At 45.3% G+C, this 20,652-nt stretch overlaps 1 protein-coding gene across 4 annotated transcripts in view; it reads right to left on the minus strand.

Moving 5' to 3' along the window:
• The window catches only part of wipf2b (WAS/WASL interacting protein family, member 2b), a 58,492-nt gene extending 46,160 nt beyond the window's left edge, over positions 1 to 12,332 (minus strand). For 2 of the 4 annotated variants that reach the window (XM_070864235.1, XM_070864234.1), the window contains exons 1-2: positions 12,122 to 12,332; positions 2,267 to 2,378 (exon numbers count right to left, since the gene is read on the minus strand). The gene's annotated coding sequence lies outside the window, so the exon portion shown is untranslated. The remainder of the gene's footprint in view (positions 1 to 2,266; positions 2,379 to 12,121) is intronic. The other 2 variants (XM_070864233.1, XM_070864236.1) reach the window with 1 other exon arrangement.
• Positions 12,333 to 20,652: the final 8,320 nt, after the last annotated feature.

The following is a 20,652-nucleotide window of genomic DNA, read 5'->3' on the forward strand; positions in this document are numbered from 1 at the left end:
TTAGTCTCCCTGCACTATCCCAGTCCGAGCTCGGAGGCATCCACCAATGTCACTCCATTGTCGATCACTAGAATGTGTCAGAAAGTAACTGTGTCTCCATTCTATGCCAACAATAACATGAGTGCAATTCATAATTTAACCGATGGAGAGTTACTGCCATGAAGTCGTATCTCTCCATCCCAAAACAGTGTTGGGAAGCTCTGAGGCACTGCTCGCCCTACTGTTCTACGTCGGGCCCTTGGACATTGTGGGCGGAGGTGCGGCGAATGAGGGTACGGGGCCCAGAAAAGCCAAGGGCCCAGGGGCAGCACGGGCCAGCCCACACTGCGATATGTGTGCGCACTAGGTCCGTGCAGCAAAGCAGGTCGCCAGTCGTCCTGGTTAACCCTTGCCACTGGATAAAGACCTAGCTCTGTCAAGCCCATGTGGTGGCTGGTGTACAACGGTCACCACACGTTAAAAAAATCCACGCATAGGCATCTTACACCCCCTCAACTGGAGTTCAGGACTGGAACATCGGGTCCTTCATTGAAACATCTGTGATCTCTCATGGAAGCAAGTCATCCTCGTTCGAGGGACCGCCTATGACCGCAAAAAGTCATTTGGGAGCTTGGGCATAGTGCTGCTTTCCAATGAGCTACATTCAAGTGACAACAAAAACACCAAACGACCACAGGATGTCCTTTAAAAATAATATTGTAAAAGATCATACACTATGGTATCTCAAATCTGCACTTCACCATGGCGATCAATGTCTGGAAACCACACTGCCTAAGTAGAGGTTTCTCCCACATACTCGAAGTAGGTTACGTGGATGTCACTGCACATGGCCACAAAGTTCTGCAACAAGACCTTAGGGCGGCTTAATGACTAATAAGTACAACTTCTTATTAGAAAGTATCCTCGGAGAACCTTACAAAGCATAACAAGGTGTATGTTACAATTTAAAAAAAAGTCTCAACTACTTATTTGTATGCATGTTGTACTTATTTCCTGTTGCACAGCGAAGACTAGTCAACTCAGCAAAGATTGGGAATCAAATCTGAGATTTTCTGTATGGGCTCAGAATACTGGGTGGTGCTGTAACTCATGAAATCATGATGAGTGCTCTAATAGATAAAGTTATTTAAGAAATGTTCAGAATTTCTACTCACTCATTTCTATGGAAGACTGGTATAAAAGAACCACAATGTAACAATGCAGTTTTCTTGTTCCATTGTTCAAAAGTGTACCTATTATTTATATATTAGAGCACTCATCATGATTTCATGAGTTACGGCACCACCCAATATTCTGAGCCCATACAGAAAATCTCAGATTTGATTCCCAATCTTTGCTGAGTTGACTAGTCTTCGCTGTGCAACAGGAAATAAGTATAATATGCATACAAATAAGTAGTTGAGATTTTTTTTAAATTGTAACATACACCTTGTTATGCTTTGTAAGGTTCTCCGAGGATACTTTCTAATAAGAAGTTGTACTTATTAGTCATTAAACCACCCTAAGGTCTTGTTACAGAACTTTGTGGCCATGTGCAGTGTCATCCACGTAACCTACTTCGAGTATGTGGGAGAAACCTCTACTCAGGCAGTGTGGTTTCCAGACATTGATCACTATGATGATGTGCAGATTTGAGATACCATAGTGTAGGTGTACCTATTCTACAAAATTGGTTAATACAACCACCATAAATCATAATTTTCAGTGCATAGCTTTGCAGTCCTACGACCAATCCGCATTTAAGCAGATTAATGATAAATTGTCATTTTCCTTTCAACGGATCAGTTTAAAGTAATGCAGAACCCCCTTTTAAAGTCCAGCCAGTATAAAAACGATCAAGATCTAGAAGCATTACGAAACTACTCCAATAAATAGCCTCTTGCGGCATAATATGCAGAAAGTCTCGGGGGGGGGGGGGGTGAAATCACATGAATACTACAAATTGTTTATCTGAGTAAATTAGACAAAGGGGGGGAAAGTTGTATCCTTATATCAGGAAAAATAAATGGTGATATCGCTGCTTGTGAAATCATTCTATACAACACCACGACTCATCAAAGCATGCAGTATATAAACAGAAGCCTGATGTCAAAGAGTGGTCAAAGAGTGCCTGACACTGTACAAATGCATGCAGCAAGAATCAACATCTTGGAGAGAGGGGAAAAGAATCGAATAAAGAAAAGCCACTGTGCTATGTTATCCAAAACACACACGGGAAGCAAGTTTCAAAATAATAGCTTGTGATATAGACAGGATATTACTTAACTGCTCTGAGCTTGTTGTTTATCAATATGGCAATCCTTCTATGTCACTGCTCTGTAACACACTGCAGAATGTGTTCCAGTACCCATGGAGCCAAACCCAGAATGAATTGTTGCCTCCAGGAGAGAAAATTAGAAGAGAAAGCACTCGCACATGAAGTATAACACTGAATGAAGTAAAGTGTAGTCATCAGGGATAAGTTAAATACATTTGTCCAACTTGCATTCCTATTATGATTTCTAATCCATATTTTAGGCATGTATTGTATCAATGGACTCCTAATGTGTTTTCTGTTTATACCATCTGTACTAACATTTTTATAAACTGAATAAAGTGAGGTAGAATTATAGAAGATTAAAATGGTGCACATTATGGTTTAGTGCAGCATGATGGCTTAGGTACATGCACAACAAGGTGTGGTATTTGAACCAAATGATAAGGAATGTTTCAAAGTTTATTCTCAGCCAGTCCCGTGACAGCTGATTGCAGTCGAGTGGCAATGCTGGTGTTGACCTGAGTACACCTCAGCCAGCAGCATTCCTGTTTTCAGCAAATGAGGGACATGAAATCAAAAATCAGAAAAATAATTGAAAGCAAGAATCAACGTGAAGACAGTATTACAAGTTTGAACAGTGAGCACAATCCATTACACTTGCAAATGAAAGGCGTATCCCGTATACTCAGAAATATAGTCATACCCTATAAATCTCCTTCAAATGTTCAAATGAGTACTAACCCCAACATCTACACCAGTAATCTTTATGTCTGCTAAGTTTTGTAACATATGCATGGATTACTAGGATCTAGAAAGAAAAATCCCCAAACCTGCCTCAGTTAGAACCTGAGAACAGGCCCCTTAATCCTCACAGTTTAGGTGATTTTGAATTTAGGTCCCCGAAGTGTAATGAAGTGCTCTACCCAAATGACCTCAGAAACAAACAGGGGACTGGGTGGTTCAGGAGATGAAGGCACTTCACTTTTGCCTCTAGCTCACGGGCTTGACTCGAGTCCATAATGATGGGATGAAAAAAGTCTCTTCTTTTTGCTAGCTGTAACTGTTTTCATAAAGTGACTTTAGACAGTCTCAACTTGATTCCTTGTGGGCATGAACTCATGGAATAAAACCCAAACATGTGCAATGAAACAGCACCGCTCAGGGACCAGGAAAATTCTGCAACTCCCCCACAGACGATACAATTCCTTACACTGCTGGTAGTGAATCTGTACTCGTGTTATAATAAATGCTTCTCTGCACTAAAAGTATTTTATTAGCGAGAATTTCCATTTATTGGACATTTACATACAAAATTTGGCTATTGATGTGTCACAAGTACAATATAAAAGTAATCAATGGAGTTAACAGACTGGCAATTGTCATTTTGAAAATGTGTTAAGATGGCAATTGATAGAAGTACTGGCTTCTGCATCTACATGTTCAATTGGAAATGAGAAAGATTATAGCTTTCTGGATCGTGTATGCCTGCAACTTACAAAAACTTTAAATGTAACCATGTAGTCATTATCCAGTTTAAAAGTAATCATTCAGAAAACCACATCAAATGTACTCAGCCAACAGCAAACTAGGCACCATACTGGAACTGTGCTCCCATAAAAGATTTGGCTTTTTACTCCACAGTTTTTTTAAAATAAATTGTCATTCTTAATTCCTCCCTTCCTGGAAGATACAGAAACATGGTTCCACAGGCACCAGACAATCTCCAATACCATTCCTCCTGCGCCAGGCCAGAGAATGCACATTATGTGACCAAAGGAGCATCACAATCTAGCAAAGAGATGTCCTCACTCGATACTCAACGTACACATTTTCAGCAGGGTCAATGGATAGCGACTACGAGTAGGAATTCTGGTTGATTCTATGCGCCTGTCATTTGCTCATAGGTGCTGGGGCTAATTACAGTGCCGAGGCTTGCCATTACCTCAGCTTCGATAAACAAACTCATTACAGACCAGCAGTTGTACCTGGGGACCTTCTAGTTTATTTGGCTCAGCACGTTACCAACTAAACCATCGAGGAATTGTAGAAGTCTTTTTCAGTAAACACTTCTCTCTCCAATCAACAAAAAAAAGCCACTGGGCCCACACTGTCTCAAACAACTTGGTCCATGAAATACTTTTACCATGAGTCTAAGAGAATATAGTATATCAGTAGGCTCCCGAGGTATAGCCTGGGAGTCCTTTGCCAAAGAACGCCCCAAGTGGAGGAAGAGCATCCAGGAGGGCGCTGAGCACCTCGAGTCTCATCGCCGAGAGCATGCAGAAAACAAGCACAGGCAGCGGAAGGAGCGTGCGGCAAACCAGACTCCCCACCCACCCTTTCCTTCAACGCCTGTCCGTCCCACCTGTGACAGAGACTGTAATTCCCGTATTGGACAGTACTGCCACCTGAGAAATCATTTTTAGAGTGGAAGCAAGTCTTCCTTGATTTCGAGGGACTGCCTATGGTGAGTATATCAGTGCCATGCACAAGCAGGAATGGCTCTATTCAGTATTGATATTTTGAAACATATATTGGAGATTAAAAATTTCTGCTTGCAGCATTTAATTCAGTTCCCCCTCCCCACCCGCCCCCACCTTTTTTGCAGATTTATTATTTTCTTCTTCATTCACCTGTCCTGTCATCGTTGCAGGCACAAGGTAAGTTGCACAGGACTGCTCAGAGATCACCAATGCATCATGTCTGCATCCAGCTTTTAGGGTGTCCCGGGCACTATTCGACTCTCTGATAGTCACTTTCAAAGACACTTGATGCAGCACAGATTGGATACTGAGTGAGTTGAACCTGCACTTGTCCCCACTTTATGGCATTGAGTATTCACACAGAGACTCAGCACCACGCCAACCCTGTTAGACATTTCCTTACAATAATACTTAATACAGTTATAAGAATACACACCAACCATTTCAGTAGTAAAACAGTTAAAAAGGTTACAAATCAGAAGTCAGCTCTACAACACTATTAAAACTAAGTGTTAAATGATCGGATGGATACTGACATCCTTGTGGTTGCTCTTAGTATTTTAGATTACTGCTGTAATGCTCATCAGGCCAAGCATCCAAATTTGTATTCAGTTAGTAAAAGCATGAGACCACTGGATGTTCTCTGCAGATTACAGATATTCCCTTTTACGGTGTGTGAAACTGATGGCGAAATACAAGCGTTTCCACCGATATGACGACTATACATCTTCGGGATGAAAATGTTAGATCAAACAAAAATTAAAAATCAGAATAATCCGTGGCTAATTTTGAAAGGTTAAAGGTGAACGGGGCAGTTCATTGCCCACTGGCCCAGATTTAGAAGCGGTACAACCTGCTAGAGGATTAGTCATTGTCTTTGTGCAGCTTATTGTTGTTTGTTTTAAAGCCTCTAACACTAGAGTATCTCTCCAGGAGGTCCTTTATACCTAATCCAAGTAGCCATTCTTTATGTAAGGAGCCTGTATATTGTGAATGAGCTATTCAGCTACAGATGGCATCCTAGTTGTGCCTAATGCTCCATTCAGAGCCCACACTACAGGAGAAAACGGAGAGAATGAATAGGAGCAATTTTTTGCACCCCCCCGCCCCCAAACACAATCTCAGCCTCGGAGTACTACGGCCTACTGTAGTACTCCCACTACTCTGACTGAAAGTGGCTAGCCCACACAGACCAAGAGTCGAAGCTGGAGAACACATTTATATACTAAGCTTCACATAATGTGCAGCGGCCTCCCTGAGGTTGCACAGGCCACCCAGGACAGCTCCGCTCTATCTCCTTATGCAGACTGCAGCACTGGGGCTCAGTATACTTCTGTTACCTGCAATTTGCTAACCTCATTCAGCTGAGTAAGCTGCAGCCTAAGTTTGCCCTTGGTAGCAATGGCCATGGCACGAAAATATATAACAGCCAGTGTAACTATTTCCAGTGATATTAAGGGAACCATGCAGTACATAGTTTGGCTTTCTGTGGTCCAGTATCAACCAGCTTACTCTGTTCACATTCACTAAGCTGCTAGCTAGCTAAAGCTGCTGTGTTTACCGTTTACGGCTGCTATGTTTGTTAAGCATGTTAAATAAATTACATCCAACCAGGTACAGCTAAGTACAGTCATCATTAAATTAACCCACTGCGACTGGTATCCAATTTGGCTTAAACAAGTTTTCACTGGGAAATGGTCTTAGCTGTTAATACAAGGGTGGACATAGTGTCTGTACACTGCTTTCTCAGGCAGCAGCATCATAACCCTAGACTTCACCCCACTTTCACTGGAATCAGTATTGCTACAATATACACGAGCAAATACTCGATGGATCTACAGCGCCATAAGCTTATTTGGAATACAAGATTGTCACCTTCCAAATCCAAAAAATCAGGGTCAATTATCTTAATGTTTAGCTTGGCTGCCTCTGGGATTAGGGAGGGATTTCTCAAAATGTTCCCTTCTCAAAACTGCTGCCTGTTTTTACTCACCTTCAGAATGTCAAATCAATGAGAGAAACGGTAATCAAACAAACAGAATGCGTCCCTGATGTGGCAGTTGCTAAAAAAAAAAGGGCAGTGTTCAGACCGGCAAATTCCAGGTGTGACTCCCAGTCTGAATTGGCTGATCTCGGTTGGAGTGCACTGGCAGGTGTGGCAACTGCATTCAGCGCCCCGGGCTAGGGAGGGGGAAAGAAAATCAGCTACACAGCATTATCCAGCAACTCATGCTGGAACTGCACGCACAAACATTGAGGAAGAACAAGATCTGACACAGCTGAGATGCTCTCCATGGTCCAATAGCTTGCAAACATTCACTGTCTATGTTCAGTGAAGAATGGCCACTTGGGCAAGGTACCCGAGGGCTGGAGGTACCTTTATAATCATACTCCAGCATAAGTCAGTGTCTACAGTGGGGAAAAATGTTACAAAATGTTCCAATCTTCATTCCATTCGGCATATAGAAGTATTAGTGTAGTTTTCAGGCTCAAGCGTTACTTCGAATATTAGCACTGATGGTATTTTTATACTGCATGTATTAGTACTGCTTTCCCAAATCTGTCAGTTTTTATACAGTATGTATATCAGCATGAATTTTCAGAATTAAGTAATTGTGAAGTGGGTGTATTAGTACTGCAGTGCCAAACTCACCATAGAGGACGCCCACATGCTAATATAAACAAGGGAGTGAATTAGCAGTGCATTCCCAGGTTGCTCTCAGTATTCAAATAGTGTGTGCATCAAGACTTGGCACTATCCCACATTGTGGAAACACCGGAGTGAATCGGTACTGTATCGACAGGCTGGGGTTTGGTAGGGTTGTTGTGCAATTCTCCTTCGCTTCCCCTTCCTTCTCCCCGCTGAGTTTGATGTGATGTGTGATATCACTTCCTGCTCTTTCTGATTCTACACCCTAGGTTTTATTATTTAATTCCCTCCAGGTCTCAATCACTATTTAACACAGTGCCTCTGATTCAGTCAGAATTATGTACTCTTTTACTTCTGGTCGTGAATTTATATTCTCTCCTCCTCTCCTGAAAGCACTAACTCATGCCCTGCAGACACCACTTGCCATCTGGGTACTTCACCTTTGTACCCATATTTCATGTGCAAGCCAAGATGGTGATTTGTGTGGGCCATCCTCACCCCACTACCATACAAGTACTTTCTAATAGAGTACTGGAGAGATATCAGGAGCAGGGACCCTGGCTTAATTTGCTAACCCTAACCCAATTGTAATATTCTTAATGGCACCCCCACCCCCAAGCCAAGGGTAGACTAAGCACAGACTATCAAACCTGGTATTTTGGTCTGTATGTTTCAGTTCTTTGTGTCTTTATCAAGTGAGCAACCGGAAAACAGGCTTAGGTTCTGAGCAGAGATGGCCTGCGATTAGCTTTGATTGGAACTGTGGCAGAAAGGGAAAACGGTAGCAGAGAGCATGTTCTGCAATCGGTCGCTCACATCAGTTATGTCTCTCACTTGACAACTTGGAGTAAGTAGTTGTCGAGGATAAGCCTGGTGTGCAACACGGGGCTTGGATGTTAAGATCAAGTTAGCTGGTACATTGCAAAATGTCATGCCTATGCCGTTCCATCACACTTAAGGCAGACATTCAAAATGTGTGTGATGCAAGTGAGATAATGAGGAAACTCAAGCTTGGCATGACAACTGCTGGAAGGCATCACCTGGAGACTGGTTATGAGTAGTTATCCAGGATTCAGTACCTATTAAGATTGGGTTGCAGAGACAAGAATTTGCTTCTAAAAGTCTGTACCTCCAGCTGGTGGAGGCAGGCTATGGTGTATGGCCTTGCTGTGGACAGGAAGAGAACAGTGCACCTGCAATTTGTGCTAATCACCAAGGTGCTCGTGAGCCAGTGTCAGCTGTGGCTCAGTGGGTAGCACGCTTGCCTCTGAGTCAGGTTGTGGGTTCAAGTCCCACTAAGCTGACACTTCAGTGCAATACCGAGGGAGTGCTGCACTGTCTTTCAGATGTGACGTTAAACCAAGGCCCCGCCTGCTCTCTCAAGTGGATGTAAAAGGTCCCATGTCACTATTTCGAAGAGCAGGGGAGTTAGCCCCAGTGTCCTGGCCAATATTTATCCCTCAATGAACATAACAAAAAAACAGATTATCTGGTCATTTTCACATTACTGTTTGTGGGAGCTTGTTTGCGTGCAAATTGGCTGCCTTTTCCTACATTACAACAGTGACTACACTCCAAAAGTACAGTACTTCATTGGCTGTAAAGCATTTTGTGACGTCCGGTGGTCATGAAAGCCGCTATATAAATCCAAGTCTGTCTTTCTTTTACTGCTGGTATCTGCTGTCTGCCAGCAAGTGCTCAAACCTGTGCTTCACAGTTGTCTCATGTCTGTCTAGTTTCTATCCATCTGAGTTAGGACTAGAAACAGAGAAAGCTGGATCTCTTTGGCCCCAAAATGACACACACCTGATGGAAGGTTGGAACTGAATTAATCCTCACTAGCAGATTCCAGTTGAACACCTGAGCTGGACAAGTCCGCAGTACTCCAGGGCACTGCTGACAATTGACCAGCCAGCCTGACTCACTAATGGAACTTGGAGGGGTAGACCTGTCGCTGTAGACTGAGATTCTGCCCTTTCAGCTCCAGATAAACCTGCAACTCAATGCTCGCATAAGTTCGGTGGTCCTCACTGAACAAGCACTGGTAAACTGCACAGTTTTATAGCTACAGTAGCACTACTGCACACACCTGGGGATCTCTAAGCTTTGGATGTACTGAAGGAATGATCAGCCATGATCTTATTGAATGGTGGTGCAGGCTCAAAGGGCCGAATGGCCTACTCCTGCACCTATTTTCTATGTTTCTATAATTCCAATCTCCATCACAACTCTCTAGACTTGGGTAAATGCAGGTGCCCTATGGGAAGGGAATGTGCATTCTATATTGGGTAAATAGAAATGCTACCCGGGTGAATTTATCTTGGTTTGGAGAGCCACTCTTCCCAATTTTAACCTTTGGTACTGGTCAGTTATTGCTCATTTCCGTGCCCTCAGTCAATACTTTAAACAGATTTCAACTGTTTGCTTTCCTCCTATTACTGTATAGCAAATCCCTCTCGTTTTTGGTTATTAGTTCAGGGCGATAAGCAATTAAAATTGTGAATCAGGGTACATTTAATTACTGTAATGTACTGTAATCCATTAATCAATTGGTCACCTAGACTGCTGATATGGGAATGGTGCATTACACCCCAGACTGTAATCTGTTCCCTATGATTTTGTTCTTTAGGAGACAGCTGATTTAATTGCAATAATACACAAATCCTGAAATGCATTTGTACAGCATAAAAACACAACAAAAGAAATAGGAGCAGAAGTAGGCCATTTGGCCCCTCGAGCCTACGCCACCATTCAATAAGATCATGGCTGATCTGGTCTTGGCCTCAGCTCCACTTTCCTGCCCGCTCCCCATAACTCTTGATTCCCCTATCGTTCAAAAATCTGTCCATCTCCACCTTAAATATATTCAATGACCCAGCCTCCACAGCTCTCTGGGCAGAGAATTCCAAAGATTCACAACCCTCAGAGAAGAAATTCCTCCTCATCTCCATTTTAAATGAGCGACCCCTTATTCTGAAACTATGCCCCCTAGTTCTAGATTCTCCCACGAGGAGAAACATCCTCTCTGCATCTTCCCTGTCAAGCCCCCTCAGAATCTTATACGTTTCAATAAGATCACCTCTCATTCTTCTGAACTCCAATGAATATAGGTCCAACTTGCTCAACCTTTCTTCATAAAACAACCCCTTCATCTCAGGAATCAACCCAGTGAACCTTCTTGGAACTACCTCCAATGCAAGTATATCCTCCTTAAATAAAGAGACCAAAACTGTATGCAGTTCTCCAGGTGGTTAACTGCTGGATGAAAAGGTTTCAACTAAAACGTATTGGAAAATATTTAGCAGGATTCTTCCTTTCCCCAATTTAGCATGCAATTATTATACCAATACCATTTCTAGAATTGTTTAATGTACCTAACTACATAACCATTGCAGTAAGAAATATCTCCAGTTTCCATTTTCTGTTAACATGGTTCCTTTTTAAACTAAATATCACTCCATTAACACATTGGATCCTAATCAAGATCAAATAAATAGTAGGATCTTTTGAAGTTGGCATCCAGAACCTTTTTAAATGTCTCCAAAAAAAAAGGTAGTGGAAGAAAGTCCTCTACTCACTCCCAGATCTCAGACCACATAGGTGTGTGCAGTTTGGGAGTGCCATGCATACACACGTCAGATTTGAGATATGTGTGCACCACCCATGGAAGAACAAACTGGGTGGTAATGTTAGAATTGCAAGGCCTAACTGGCATAGGTGGCCATCCGATATTTTCAATGTCAAGATTGCTATCAATGATAAAAACGTTTTTTCTTCGACAAAATGCAGCTGAGTTTGAGAGATCCTACAGCAAACCCCCCCAACCTGCACATCTCCCACTGAAATACAATGGGAAAACGTAAAAATAATCAACGTGTCAAACAAATTGCAAACAAAGGGGGGGGGCACCAAAGTGGGTCAGCAAACAGCATGTTTCACCCCTAAAACAAGTGGGACTTGATAGGTGTTCTAAATTTGCTAAATCAGGCCTGGAGATTTTAGGATTTGCTTCTTCTCTACCTTCTATCTTATTCACCCACAAACTACATTGCAATCAGCAGAGGCCAGCAAAATCTTTGCTTAGAAAAAAATAGACAAATCTTCCTCCTTCCTACCAATTCCAGGGGTGTTGCATAGAGTTGTAGCCACACATTATCCACCTGGACCTACAGGTAATCCCCTCCCTCACACCATTGTGGACCCCCCTGTGTGGAGCGCCCCTGGGCCAGAGCCTGGGCCAGAGCCTGGGACTGCCCCTGGGCCAGAGCCTGGGACTGCCCCTGGGCCAGAGCCTGGGACTGCCCCTGGGCCAGAGCCTGGGACTGCCCCTGGGCCAGAGCCTGGGCCAGAGCCTGGGACTGCCCCTGGGCCAGAGCCTGGGACTGCCCCTGGGCCTCGGGCCCGGGACTGCCCCTGGGCCAGAGCCTGGGACTGCCCCTGGGCCTCGGGCCCGGGACTGCCCCTGGGCCAGAGCCTGGGACTGCCCCTGGGCCAGAGCCTGGGACTGCCCCTGGGCCTCGGGCCCTGCTTGGAGCTCAGGCCCGGTCCCCAGGTGCCGATATTTCCTCCCCTGCCCCCCGGGTTTAATGTGTTTGGGGGTGGTGACCCGCTCAGGAATGGCGGTGCCTGACGACGGCCAGCCCCAGGCCCTGGTTCACACGCCCTGCCGCACAGCCAGCACTAGGCCCCGGCTCCGGGGACCTGGTTTCACGGCCTGTCCCGGTTGCTTACCTTTCTCCCTCGGTCACATAGTCCGGCGCCGGGCGGGGAGGGAGAGGGAGGCTGTTTGAAGCTCGCTTGCCGATGCAGTCCCCCTCCCGCGGGGCCGCCGCTTTCTCTCCGAACTCCTCGCTTCCTGCGGCCGCCGCTTCCAACTTTTTCCTCATCAACAACCCGGAAATTTTCCCTCCCTCCCTCACACAGGCGTCCGACAAAATGGAGTCCGCCCCGTGAGCGCGCGCGCAGCACGTCTTCCGCGCTGCGTGCGCGCTCGCGATCAGGCTGGACTGAGGCCCCCCAGCGCCTGGAGGAGGGCACTGCTGGGAACCTTGGCTGGTCCCTGTTTGCTCAGAGGGCACAGAGACCAAATGCACATCGCACCTTATTAAACCTGGAACCTCCTGTCTGAATGCTTCATTACCCACTGAGCCATGAAGGGAGCAACATGATGGGTTTTTTTCATAGAATCATAGAATAGTTCAGCAGAGAAAGAAGTTGGCCCTTCGGCCCATCGAGTCTGCACCGACTCTTTCGAAGAGCAGTCCAGTTCGACTCACTCCCTCACTTTTTCCCCATATCCCTGCAATTTTTTCTCTTTCAAGTATTTATCCAATTCTCTTTTGAAGGCTACTATTGAATCTGTATCCACCAACCTATCAGGCAGTTCATTCCAAATCCTAACCACTCGTTGCCTAAAAAGGTTTTCCCTCATGTCACCTCTGGTTCTTTTGCCAATCACCTTAAATCTGTGCCCTCTCGTTATCCTTCAGACATTGGAAACTGTTGCTCTTTATTTTAAACACATCTATTGATTTTAAATACCTCTATCTAATCTCCTCTTAGCCTTCTCTGCTCCAAGGAGAACAACCCCACACACATAACTATAATCCCTCATCCCTGGAACCATTCTAGTAAATCCCTTCTGTACCCTCTCCAAAGCCTTCATGTCCATCCTAAAGTGTGGTGCCCAGAAAGATGTCCTTTCCTTTGCTATCGCATCATGTGGTTCTATTCGTACCAATAAAAATAAAAACTGCAAATGCTGGTAAGCAAAAATAAAACAAAAACATGCTAGGAACACACAGCAGGTTATGGGATTCTGGGTTGTTAGAAATGCACCAAGGGAATACCGTGGATATGTGGGCTAGATGGACTGAAGGCCTCCTGCCTGAAACTGCTACTGTTATATTATTATGTTAGTCTGCATCTGTAAGGAAAAAGGCAGGGTGATGTTTCAAGTGTGGAGTCTTTAGTTCTAATGAAGGATGCACATGGGGAATGAATTTGTTTTCTTTAGATGCTGTGTATTTCTAGTTTTATGCGATTCTAGTTCCTTGCCTCTTAAATTTTTGCCGCCTTTAATCAGAAGGCTGTGGGTTCAACTCCCATTCCAGGCTCGCACTCCAGTGCAGTACTGAGGGATTGTCAGAGGTGCTGTCTTTCTGAAACATTAAACCTGTCATGTATTCAACTATCATTGTAACCCATGTATAAGCTGACCTAAGTTGTACACCTTGAGAACATTGACCACAAGGGGCGAACTTGTGGGAGACACTCCTAACCTGGACTTTCAGGTATAAAAGGGGAAGCTCCACCCAACATCGGCACTTGAGGTCTTGGTAATAAAGGTAACTGGTCACAGAGTGACCTTCTCTCAAGTATGGGCCTCGTGTGCATTTATACTGTATAGTAAGGATATAACCTTGGCGACGAGAAACTGAGATTTAAACCATGCGAGCATGGCCACTAGCAGCACAGAAGAGAGGTACTGTGTTGGTGATGACTGGGATGACTTTATTGAGAGACTACAGCAAAGTTTTGTCACTAAGGAATGGTTGGGACAGGATTCGGCCGACAAACGCAGGGCTCATCTCCTGACGGTTTGTGGATCCAGAACGTACTCCCTGATGAAGGACCTTCTAGCGCCAGAGAAGGCGGCAGACAAGACGTTCGAAGAGCTCAGTAAGTTGATCGGGGAACACCTTAAACCGGCGAGCAGCATGCACATGGCGAGACACCGGTTTTACACGCACCGGCGGCGAGAAGGGCAAAGCGTTCCAGACTTCGTGCCGGACCTCCGGCGACTGGCGAGCCTATGTAAGTGCCCAGATGCGTGCAGAGCGGAGATGCTGCAAGACATTTTTATTGAGGGCATCGGGCACGCTGGGGTTTTCAGGAAACTGATTGAGACCAAAGACTTGACCTTGGAAGCAGCGGCTCTGATAGCCCAGACATTTATCTCAGGGGAGGAAGAGACCAGAATGATGTATGACAAAAATCTTGTCTCAAATGCGACAAACGACCAGGAAGTCAATATTGTTAACGAGGCACACAGTTCTCTAGGCAGACAAGGGCAATCGGACATGCCCAGCATGTAGTCGAACCCAAAGGGGAAATTCAACAGAGACAATGGCTAGCTGAATGCCGATTCATGCCATCGCAATGGACAATGCGGCCAGTAATGGGGCCATCAACACCTGTTAATGGTACGCTTAAAGACAGCTACAGAGACAGTCAGAGACGATCGACTGGTAATGGACCTTTTGTTTCCAACAATGGGGCCTCCAGCTCATGCTGGAGGTGTGGAGGCAAACACCTAGCCAGAGCTTGTAGGTATCAGCAATATACCTGCAGAAACTGCAACATCAGCGGTCACTTGGTGCGTATGTGCAGGAAGCCTGCAGCCAGGTTGATGTACGAGGAGGACGGGCCCGATGTAAGCCCTACGGGGCCAAATGAATACTGGGGGAAATCACTGGAAGCTGAAGTTCAGCGCGTTCATGTGGAGCACATATACAGTTCATACACCAGGACGCCACTGATAATGATGAAAGTGCTCCTCAATGGCATCCCAGTATTAATGGAGCTAGACACAGGGGCCAGCTAGTCCCTGATGAGTATCAAACAGTTCAAAAGGTTGTGGGTGTCCAAGGTCAGGAGGCCAAAATTATTACCGATTGACGCACTGCTACGGATATACACAAAGGAGATCATTCCGGTGCTAGGCAGCGCCACGGTAGTCGTGACCCACAAAGATTCGGAGAACAGGTTGCCACTCTGGATTGTCCTAGGGGACGGTCCCACACTACTGGGGAGGAATTGGCTTGCTGTCATGAACTGGAAATGGGGCGCTGTCAATGCAATTTCTTCTGTGGAGCGAGTACCATGCTCACAGGTCCTCGACAAATTTGACTTATTATTTCAACCCGGCATCGGCACTTTCATGGGGACCAAGGTAGTGATTCACATAAACCCGACGCCAGGCCAGTACACACAAGGCCAGAGCGGTGACGTACGTGATGCGGGAAAAGATAGAATGCGAATTGGACCGCCTGCTGAGGGAAGGCATCATCTCGCCAGTCGAATTCAGTGACTGGGCGAACCCCATTGTGCCGGTGCTCAAGGCGGATGGGTCGGTCAGGATATGTGGCGATTACAAGGCCACCATCAATCGGGTGTCACTCCAAGACCAGTACCCGCTACCGAGAACGGAGGACCTCTTTGAGACGCTATCCGGTGGCAAACTTTTTTCAAAATTGGACCTGACCTCAGCTTACATGACCCAGGAGCTGGCGAGTGAGTCGAAGAAGCTGACCACCATCACGACACACAAGGGGTTGTTTGAGTACAACAGATGTCCGTTCGGGATTCGTTCGGCCGCCGCGATCTTTCAGCGAAATATAGAAAGCCTCCTCAAGTCGATTCCAAGGACGGTGGTTTTTCAAGACGACATCCTCATCACGGGTCACGATACTGAAGAACACCTCCACAACCTGGAGGAGGTGCTACGCAGACTGGACCGGGTAGGGCTGCGACTGAAAAAGGCGAAGTGTGTCTTCCTAGCTCCAGAGGTAGAATTCCTGGGAATGAGGGTAGCAACAGATGGGATCAGACCTACTGCGTCCAAAACGGAAGTGATCCAGAGAGCACCCAGACCCCGTAACACGGCGGAGCTGCGTTCATTCCTTGGGCTCCTGAACTATTTTGGCAACTTTCTTCCCAAATTGAGCACGCTGCTAGAGCTGCTACACGTGCTCCTACGCAAAGGTCGCAATTGGGTCTGGGGGGACAGCCAGGAAAGGGCTTTTGATAGAGCACACAATTTGTTATGTTCCAACAATCTGTTAACGCTATATGACCCATGTAAGAAACTTGGTTTAACGTGCGATGCGTCGTCCTATGGGGTCGGGTGTGTGTTGCAGCATGTTAATGCCAATGGTCAGTTACAACCGGTAGCTTATGCCTCCAGAAGTCTGTCCCAGGCAGAAAGGGGCTACGGGATGGTAGAAAAGAAAGAGCTAGCATGTGTATATGCAGTTAAAAAAATGCACCAGTACCTGTTTGGCAGAAAATTTGGCAGATCACAAACCCCTAACGTCCCTTTTGGCCCACAACAAGGCCATAAATGCAAATGCATCGGCCCGCATACAGAGGTGGGCACTTACATTAGCCGCCTATGACTACACAATTCGGCACAGACCGGACACTGAAAACTGCGCCGATGCACTCAGCAGGCTCCCACTAGCCACCACTGAGGGGACAATTGAGCATGATGTTGAGATGGTCATGGCTGTTGAAGTTTTCGAAAGTGTGACAGCCTATCAGATTAAAGTCTGGACAAATAGAGACCCGCTGCTCTTAGTCAAGAAATGTGTCCTGAATGGGGACTGGGCAGCCACGTACAGGGCATGTCCTGAGGAGTTTAAACCATTTCATAGGCGCAAGGATGAACTCTCGATTCAGGTCAATTGCCTACTGTGGGGAAACCGAGTAGTCATGCCCCAGAAGGGCAGAGAGGTGTTTATCAGAGAACTTCACAATGAGCACCCAGGCATTGTCATGATGAAAGCAATTGCCAGGTCACACGTTTGGTGGCCAGGGATAGACGCAGACCTGGAACTTTGTGTTCGCAGGTGCAACACGTGTGCCCAGCTGGGCAACGCACCCAGGGAAGCCCCCCTTAGCCCCTGGTCCTGGCCCGCCAAGCCATGGTCACGCATCCATGTGGACTACGCAGGTCCTTTCATAGGAAAAATGTTTTTGGTTGTAGTAGACGTCTACTCCAAATGGATTGAGTGTACCATTTTAAATTCAAGCACATCCTCTGCCACGGTAGAAAGTCTACAGGCAATGTTCGCCGCCCATGGTCAACCGGACGTCTTGGTCAGCGACAATGGCCCGCGCTTCACAAGCACTGAATTCCAGGACTTCATGGCAGGCAATGGAATTAACCATGTCAGAACGGCACCATTCAAACCGGCCTCAAACAGCCAGGTGGAACGAGCAGTGCAGATAATCAAACAGGGGATGCTCAGAATCCAAGGGGGTTCCCTACAAAGCCGCTTATCACGCCTCGTGTTGGCCAATAGATCCCGACCACACTCGCTCACAGGGATTCCACCCGCAGAGCTGCTAATGAAAAGGACGCTCAAAACCAGGTTATCCATTATACATCCTACTATGAAAGAAATTGTTGAGAGCAGGCGTCAGTCACAATGTGACTACCATGACAGGAATGTGAGGGCGAGATGTATTGATGTCAATGACCCTGTTCTTGCCCTTAATTACGCTGCAGGGCCCAAATGGCTCGCAGGCACTGTGATTGCCAAAGAGGGGAATAGGATTCTGGTAGTTAAACTCACCAATGGACAAATCTGCCGCAAACACGTGGATCAAACAAAAAGGAGGTTCAGCAACCCCATAGAAGAAGCAGAGGAAGAACACGATGTAGAGTTTACTCCACCACAGGTGACCAAACACCGGAACCAAGTGGAGGAGAGCCCAGTCACTGTGGGCAGTCCGGACAGGCCTGAGGCACCGCAAACAGCAGACACTCAGGCCAGCGCCCAACAACCGGAGCCCCAACTCAGGCGCTCTACAAGGGAGCGTAAACCACCAGAGAGACTCAACCTGTGATCCCAATAAGACTTTGGGGGGGGAGGTGACGTCATGTATTCAACAATCACTGTAATCCATGTATAAACTGACCTAAGTTGTACACCTTGAGAACATTGACCACAAGTGGGTGAACTTGTGGGAGACACTCCTAACCTGGACTTACAGGTATAAAAGGGGAAGCTCCACCCACCGTCTGCACTTGAGGTCTTGGTAATAAAGGTAACTGGTCACAGAGTGACCTTCTCTCAAGTATGGGCCTCGTGTGCATTTATACTGTATAGTAAGGACATATCAAAACCCAAACCCCATCTGCTCTCTCAGGTGCGTGTAAAAGACCCCATGGCACCAACAGCCATTGTCCTCGATTTTTTTTCATTCGCATTTTTTTTTCAAATCCCTCCATGGCCTCATCCCTCCCTATCTCTGTAATCTCCACCAGCCCTACAACTCTCCGAGATATCTGTACTCCTCTAATTCTGGCCTCTTGAGCACCCCGATTTTAATCGCTCCACCATTGGTGGCCGTGCCTTCAGCTGCATAGGCCTTGTCTGGAATTCCCTCCCTCAACCTCTCCGCCTCTCTATCTCTCTTTCCTCCCTTAAGACACTCCTTAAATTGACTTTCTTGCTGCCCTAATATTTTCTTATGTGGCTCGGTGTCAAAATTTGTTTTATAATGCTCCTGTGACGCACCTTGCGATGTTTTACTATGTTAAAGGTGCTATATAAATATAAGTTGTTGCTGTAGTAACTGTACTTCAAAAGTCTCGATTGGCTGTAAAGCGCTTTGGGTTGTCCTGAGGTTGTGAAAGGTGCAATATAAATATGTCTTTCTTCATATAATATTTAAATATTTGATTCTAGGCTTGGTGTAAGTGCTTTGTTTAAAGTTCTCATTTGGCTTAAAAGCCATCAAAGAAGATGTGGCAGTTCCTCACAGCAAACTCATTTTTAAAACAGAATCAATCACCTTACTGTTCATCTTTCTCTGAGTCAATGTCCTTGCATCTCAGCTCATACAATTGCTTGCTAATAATTGGAAACTCATCCTAAAACTGCATGAATTGTTAATACAAAACCAATGTTGTTAGTATCAGATCCTTGCGAGGAATCAGATAAAATTGCAACATGGCTTTACATATTAACATCTTTCAATCTGATAAACTGAACCTACCTGAGACATCGTTCCTTGTTTTTCTGTTAAATTAATTCATCTAGTTGGTTGAATTAAGTGTAAAAAATAAAGATAATGTATTTAAAAAGGGATAATAGATGTAACAAAAATACACAGAAGCTGCAACACTAAACCAAGCCATTCGGCCCAAACAAGTCCGCGTTGCTGTTTAACCACCATGTGAGCCAATAGCCCTAATCGCGTTTGCCCACTCTGGTCAAATATCTCTTCAGCCCCTTTTCTTCCATCCACCTATCCCGTCTAATCGTAAATGTTTACATTGCTTCCGCCTCAGCCACTAACCATGAAAGTGAATTCCAAGCCTCACAGCTCTCTGGGTAAAGACATTTTTTGTGTCCTCTGTTCTGAATATTTTACATTCAATCTTGTATCTATGGCCCCTAATTCTAGATTCCACAATTACTGAAAGCAATTTTTTTCCATCTACCCTGTCGCATTCTTTCATACTTTTAAATATTTTAATCGTATTTGCATGTTCTAACTAAAAAAGTGAATTCTCATGTTTTTTTTCAAATGCCTCCATGACCTCACCCCATCCTATCGCTGTAAGCTTCTCCAGCCCTATAACCCTCTGAGAACTCTGTGTTCCTCCAACTTTGGCCTCTCAGCCTCTCTCTCTCCTCCTTTAAGATCCTTCTTAAAATGTACTTCTTTTCCAAGCTTTAGGTCACCTGTCCCAAAGTCTCCTTCTTTGGCTTGATGTCAAATTTTGTTTGATAACAGAGGAGGCTGAGGGGAGACCTTATTGAGGTGTATAAACTTATGAGGGGCCTAGATAGAGTGGATAGGGAAGATCTATTTCCCTTCGCAGAGGGGTCAGCAACCAGGGGGCAGAGATTTAAAGTCATTGGTAGGAGGTTTAGAGGGGATTTGGGGGGAAATGTCTTCACCCAGAGGGTGGTTGGGATCTGGAACTCACTGCCTGAAAGGGTGGTAGAGGCAGAAACTCTCACCACTTTTAAAAAGTACTTGGATGTGCACTTGAAATGCCGTATGGATCAAGAGCTGGAAAGTGAGGTTGGGCTGGATAGCTCTTGGTCAGCCGGCACGGACACGATGGGCCGAAATGGCCTACTTCCATGCTGTAAATTCTATGATTCTATAATAACGCACCTGTGAAGCACCCTGGGATGTTTTACTATGCTAAAGATGCTATATAAATGCAAATTGTTGTTATTGGATGAGATGTAGTGGATTGTTTCTTATCAAGCTTATTTGTTGCTCTTATAGTGCAAAACCAAGTATTAAATAGTTAAGATGAAAAATATTCTACTTGCAGTTGTTTATTATTCAATGAATTACCAGCACTGTAGCACCCACACAAACACACATAAAAAGAAATTAACCATCGCACTGAGGTAGAGGCAATATGTTATCTAACATCATGACTCGCCTCCTCGGATACAATTCAATCTAGTGCCGGCTAATTCATTTTACTTTTGTACGTTGAT

Source organism: Pristiophorus japonicus, chromosome 21 (assembly GCF_044704955.1).
Source record: "Pristiophorus japonicus isolate sPriJap1 chromosome 21, sPriJap1.hap1, whole genome shotgun sequence".
NCBI classification, from domain to species: Eukaryota; Metazoa; Chordata; class Chondrichthyes; family Pristiophoridae; genus Pristiophorus; species Pristiophorus japonicus.